The 6883-nt window shown below is 28.7% G+C and overlaps 1 long non-coding RNA gene across 1 annotated transcript in view; it reads right to left on the minus strand.

Moving 5' to 3' along the window:
• Positions 1 to 778, minus strand: part of LOC117173149 — a 2015-nt gene extending 1237 nt beyond the window's left edge. The window contains exon 1 of the long non-coding RNA XR_004467120.1: positions 735 to 778. This is a non-coding gene — a long non-coding RNA (uncharacterized LOC117173149). The remainder of the gene's footprint in view (positions 1 to 734) is intronic.
• Between the last annotated feature and the right edge of the window lie 6105 nt (positions 779 to 6883).

The raw sequence follows: 6883 nt of genomic DNA on the forward strand, positions 1-6883 counted from the left end.
TTTTTGGTTAATGTTTCGGGAATCGTCATGTTGTTAGCTGAAATTCACTGAAACTTGAAGCTATTCTTGGAAATAAATATTTTAAGTACTTTTGCTCGAAATACCTGAATTTTTCCCTAAATATTTCACATCTCTAAATGCATCCCTGAGACGCTTGAAAATCCCTAATCTGGCAACACTGCACTAATAGCTTATTTAGAGGTTAGGTTATGCATCGGTATACATACACCATGACAAATGAAAACGACATTCACAAGCATTTATAATTTTACGAATAAAATTATTGGTAGTATTACCAGTTTGAGCGTGATCACTTTTCCACATTGAGATTAGGGATTCTACACATGCTTGTAAAATTACAACGCCACATATCGTAACATAACCTGAATTCTGTGATAAACCTACGTTGGACGTTGGTAATAATCGAGCCCACATTCAACGTTGGGATTTTCCCAAAATAGTAAAATCGCAACAGTTTTTGAAATGAATCCACACGTAAAATTATCAAAAAGAAATGGAAATTATCCCATGCGCATGCAGAGAATTCCAACACTATGTAAAATCACAAGTCTCAAGAATGTGGAAAATGGAAAAAAATTACAAGTTTTAATTGAAAATAAAATAGTTTCAACTAAAAAATGTTATACGCTATGTTGAACGACAATTCTGTTACTTGTTAAATTAGTTTAAAGAAATTTTTTAATTTCACACGTTTAAGAATTAAAATGACTTACATTGTTAATAATGGTTTTTGATTAATATCTTATTTTAAATTGCACTTTAAATCTCCCGCCGAGAGAACTTTACGTTTGCCAAAGATGGTATAAGCAAGCCTCAGAATTCTGCATCATAAATCTTCAGCAATCGTGATTAAAGATACGTTTTTCCAATCGTACTTGTCTAAGTTATTCCATTCTTGTCTCTGTTTTGAGGTTATATTACCGCATTCGTCTTTTCAACATTGCAATAAACTTGGGCAATTATAATCATGTTTATTTCTTTTTTAATATTTTAAAATCGTTAAACTTGCCTTTACATCGAACTTCTCAGATTTACTTTGAACAAAAGTAACAAAATCTAGCGAAGAAAAATATTCGAAATAAAAAAATAATTTTTTGAATCTGCCCTGTAATATTGTCAAATTTAAGGAAAAAATTGCGCAACCTGGATATTTTATACCCTTAACCTGGGAAAATTACCATAACCTATAAATTCACAATCATTTGTATACACTGTAAATAATAAAAAAATTTCACAACTAAAAATGGTAAAATCACATAGAAAATTTTTTGTAAAATTATCACTTGTAATATAGGATAAATACTATTTTTGAGGTTAAGAATCCAAATGAATTTGTAACTTTACCACTTTCAGTATTGCAATATAGCATGACGTTGTAGGAATACATTTTCTGCTCGTGAAACTGTCATATTTAAGGTAGGTAATAAAGGGACCCTCTTTGAAAGTGGAGAATTTCTGCAAGATTGTGAAAGTACAAAAAGTAGTAAAAATCCCTTTTTCGAACGTAATCTTGCATCTTGAAAATGGGAAATTGATATAAATTGCATTTATGCAGGTTTTAATACAGTAAAATTAAAAGTCATTGCTCAATTTCCAGGGTGCGAAAAATAACAGAAAATTTGTAAAATTACAATGATTTGTAAAAATGTTGTCAGGAATTGGTAAGAATAATGAAAAATGTTCTTTACATTGAAATAGAATCAAAATTTATTCAATAATATGTAAAAGCTTAACGAATAACCTCTTGAAGGAGAATTACCCCATTGCAGTCATTCTTTTCCATAAAATATATTCTTACAATTAGAGAAAAACATTTTTGCATAAATAAGAAAAATATTTCAATATCAAAACATATATTATAGGAAGATTAAAAGTTTACAGAAGTCGAATAAATTCAATGAATCAGTGAAACTCCAAAAATATCGATTGCATTTGTTTCAAGTTTGCTGAATGGGCTTAGCTGCCATTAAATATTTAAATTATTGTCTAAGTTTTCTTTACTATTCAGTTAAGTTTATTATTTATTTCGTGCATTTGAAGCTAATGCAGGCCAAAATTCGACGCTTCAAACTCTGGAAACCTACGTCTGTAGCTTTCAACGCCACCAAACGGATCTTTCGCAACCTCGTTGGTCTCACACTGCCTCTCCGAGTGTGGATAAGTTAATGGAGTGTGGCAGAAAATGCCGTATAAAGTAGAAGAAGACTTTTACTGGACGCTCAGATTCATGTGTGCCTTCCATCCGGGTTTGAAGTTAGGCTTCGAAAAAAAATATTTCTATATAAATTGCACGAATGAAATGACTATTTATGTAGAAAGCCATCAGTTTTTGGAAGCCCAACTTCAAGCCGGAGGGAAGCCATTTATAAATGTATGGATATATATTATATATTTACATAAATAAATAACTTATTTATATGCAGATTTATTTCCTTTGCATATATATTAATTAATGTAAATTTAATAATTTGAAAAATATTACTTTCTGCAACATTCCTGATTTTAACGGGCAATTTACAATTTCTACTGAAGCTACCATTAATAACGTTTTTACTTCGGATACTGGAATTACGAATAATTGTGAAAATTCAAATATTTTTTGTTAAAATGCCATAACCTACAAATTTACAAATCATTGCGATTTTACCGAATATGCTTGGAAACTTACATAACCTGAAAGTTAATTTCCCGACTGAACGTGGATACTCGCTATTGTCTGTGAAAACGCTACTTTGATAGTAGGTGATATACGGACCTACTATGAAAGTGGTAAAGTTACATACAATTTTTTTTACATTGTATTTACAACATCGAGTGGCGATATCACATAACCTAAACGGAAAATCACAAGGCGGATTGAAATATTCCCGACTTTCGTGAATGCCCAACCTTACGTGCTGGTAATAATCGAGCCCACATTCAACGTGGTAAAATTACAGTAAACATTTTTTACAATGTACGTAACTAAAAAAGACCGCGTAAAATTCAAATCAAGTTAAAATTTTACTTCCATTTTGGAATGCGAATATTGGAGATAAGTTTATTGTAAATATTGCTGAGACCTTGAATATCTGTTCTAAAATTAATTGTATTATTGTCACGCTGAATATGTATCATTTCTAGAAGAAGGCGTTTGTCTAAATTTGGTTCACATCAATATACTATACTGTGCTATACTATATACTGGCCTTAAAATTTAAACATCGATTATGGACAACGAAGCATTTTACAGACGAATTAAGGAGGAACATGGAGATTATGCAGTTTGGATTATTAAAAAGTAGAAACAGCTCACTTTTTATATGGATAAAAGAAAAAATCAACGTAGATTTTTATACAGATGTAAGCATGAGGGTATTTTACCAAATCACATTATTTCTAACATTAACCATAATATCCGTTCTTTTTCCAAAAAAATTTGTCCACAAATTGAAAAATCTATTAACTTTCTTGGTATAATAATACTAAATAATGAAATCACTGATATTTCCGTAGAAATTAATGACATCCAAAAAGATTTATAATATTTCAAAAATAAAATTATAATAATTTTCTTAGAAAATTCTTTTAATGGACTTTTAGTAAGTACTACAGCAAATATCAACAATTTTGTTAAAAAGTTAATTAGCATGTCACTAAATAAAATTGAAAATTTAAGATGTCAACAAAATCAAAAAATAACGACAGATTCAAAAAATTGGGTTGTTAACTTATTTGATAAAATTATACTTGATATTGTAAAAGAAATAATTAGCCTGGGCGGAAATTTCGCTATACCATATAATAAAAAACATTTTCCTATTGCAAAATTGATAACTAATGTTGAATACAATATGAAAAACGTAACACCAGATTTAAGAAATATAGTAAGAAATGATATAGTTTATTGGACTCAAAATTGGATATATAATATTTACAATTTTACAGTCAATTATTCTATTTTACATCAGAACTTCAACAAAACAAAAAAATTTATACAAAGAAATAATGATATTATAATAACTTCAGCTGATAAAAGCAACAAAAGTGTCATAATAAACAAAACCGATTACAATAACAAAGCTTTGCAGTTATTAAATGATAGCTCAACTTACAAATTATTAAAAAAAGATCCTACAAATAAATTTCAAACTAAATTAACATAACTTTTAACCAGTTTCAGAAATAATAACGTAATAGATGACAATACTTCAACTATCTGAACTGTACTAATGGTGTAGCTCCACGCTTTTATGGACTACCTAAACTTCATAAAAACGGTTATCCGCTCAGGTCAATAACGTCTTTCCCAGGTTCACCCTTCTATAATCTTTCAAAAGTTTTATCAAAATCGTTACAAAAAATGGTTGGACATACTAATAACCACTTAAAAGACAACTGGGATTTTAGAAATAAAATAGACAAAATTAATATTCCAAATGATTGTACAGTTTGCTCTCTTGATATTGTTTCCATGTATACTAACATATCTTGGAATTTAATTAGAAGTACCGTTATGAAAAGGTGGAAAGATCTTGAACCACACACTTTTCTAATGAAAAAGAATGTTGATAAAGCTCTAAAAATGTGTCTAGAATCCTCTTATTGTCAATTCCATGATAAATACTATCAACAAATCTACGGCCTACCGATGAGGTCGCCCATTTCTGCTGCTGTAGCTAACTTAGTTATGGAAAATATTGAACAAAAAATCTTAAAATCAATTAAATATCCAATTATATTTTACTTCAGATTCATTGATGATACTCTTTTATGTATTCTAAAAGACAAAATTAGCAATATTTTACAAAGATTCAATCAAGCAGATCACAAATTAAAATTTACCATAGAATTGGCAAAAGATGAAAAAATTAACTTTCTTGATTTAAATCTCACAACAGAAAATAACAAAATTGTAACAAATTGGTTTCGAAAATCAATTTGGTCAGGTCGTTTTTTGAACTATGATTCTATTTATCATAAAATTGGCATGATATATGGATTAGTAGACCGAGCTATCATATTAAATATACAAATTAATAACAATCCAAACTTAAACTTGGAAAAGAAAAAATTAATAGTTTTGCCATATATTGAAGGTTATAACCAATGTCTTTTTAGAATTTAAAAAAAATGTGACGTCCAATTAGTTTTCTCAGTTGAATAGAAATTCCATAAAATATTATTTCAAAGTACATAAAATAAAGTAGAAAATGGGAAAAAATGCAACTGTGTATACACATACAAATATCTGAGAAATAGAGGACATGAAAGATGTATTGATAAATATGTGCAAAATACAGCTTTAGCTTAACATGCTTATGAACACACACATAATTTTGATTTTGATATTAATAAAGTTATTATTCTTAAATGTGAAACAAATTTAGACAAACGCCTTCTTCTAGAAATGATACATATTTAACGTGACAATAATACAATTGATTTTAGAACAGACATTCAAGGTCTCAGCAATATTTACAATAAAATTATCTCCAATATTCGCATTCCAAAATAGAAGTAAAATTTTAACTTGATTTGAATTTTACGCGGTCTTTTTTAGTTACGTATGTATAACGATGCATAACCTAACCTCTAAATAAGCTATTAGTGTGTTAGTATCATTGTAACTGTCGTGATCAAACAACTTGACGAAAAATTCGTCATCAATATAAAGCAAGATGTAATAAAATAACAATATAATCTCAAGGATGTTTTCCTGTAAGTTCATAATAAATTTTATACAAATACTAACTACAAAATTTTAAAATTAATAACCTAACTCTTTCATAAATAATTTCTGCTTCAGATGAGATTTTTTAGCTTATATCGTAAATGATACGTTTTTAATTTTTGAATTTTGAAACTAATTTAAATTTTAAAATGCATATCGTGGTCATTTAAATCCTTTTTTTATATATATAAAAAAATTTTTTAATCCGAACAAGAGCAATGATACCAAGCAATTTAATTGCAATTTTAACGCAGTCTTCAGCGCTTTTTCTTTTATCTCCATAGTAAGTAAACATCAACGACTAATAAGCACATATTAATTAAATAATTTCTATTTTATTCCTCAACGTACGTATTTCCTTTTAGAATAAGCCTTGAAAAGGACCTACAAATCAGGTTGAAACATGTGGGCACAACATTTTTATAATAAAAAAAGTTTTTTTAATACCATAAAAAGCGGAGTAGGCCTCAAAAAACTTTATTTAAAACTTTATTTAATATTTGGTACTATTACAACGAAGTGTCTAGTGGTAATTTAAATAAAATTTAAATATATTTTCAAGGTTACCTCCGGGGTTAATTATTCAACACAATAAATATAATAGTTGAAAAATGTAAATAGTGGTATGCTGCTTCTTACATTTATAATTTCGTGGGTTTCACAGGAGTATATTTTATTATTGATATACAAAATTTTTCCCGCTGAGCGGGCATAGCCTCGTCGCGCGCGGCTCACTTCGCTTTCAAATTTGAGCGCGCCTAGAGTGCGCGACTGTTGGTTCTCGCGCTTTGCGCTCGATAATTTATTTATTTCGCGCTCGATCTTTGTGCATAGACTCTTTAAAACTAAAATTGAAAGCAAAGTATCTCGTGTTCGCGCTCGAGTTTACCTCTTAAATCTTATATCATTCCCATAATTGTATATTATTCTAATTCGTAACTTGCATTAGTATTAAATCAGGCAAACTTTCATTTTCCCGTTTAAAAAATGAGCATTCTTTAGAAAAGTGTGTGTTATTAAAAATTTTATTGCAACTTTTGTCTTTTTTCCATAAACTGAATTTGGTCATTTCCAATGTTTTTTATGATTTAAACTTCACACATACGGTTACTGATTAAACTTACCGTTTTTAACTTCTAAATTATGTAT

The sequence above is a fragment of the Belonocnema kinseyi genome, chromosome 5 (genome assembly GCF_010883055.1).
Source record: "Belonocnema kinseyi isolate 2016_QV_RU_SX_M_011 chromosome 5, B_treatae_v1, whole genome shotgun sequence".
NCBI lineage: Eukaryota > Metazoa > Arthropoda > Insecta > Hymenoptera > Cynipidae > Belonocnema > Belonocnema kinseyi.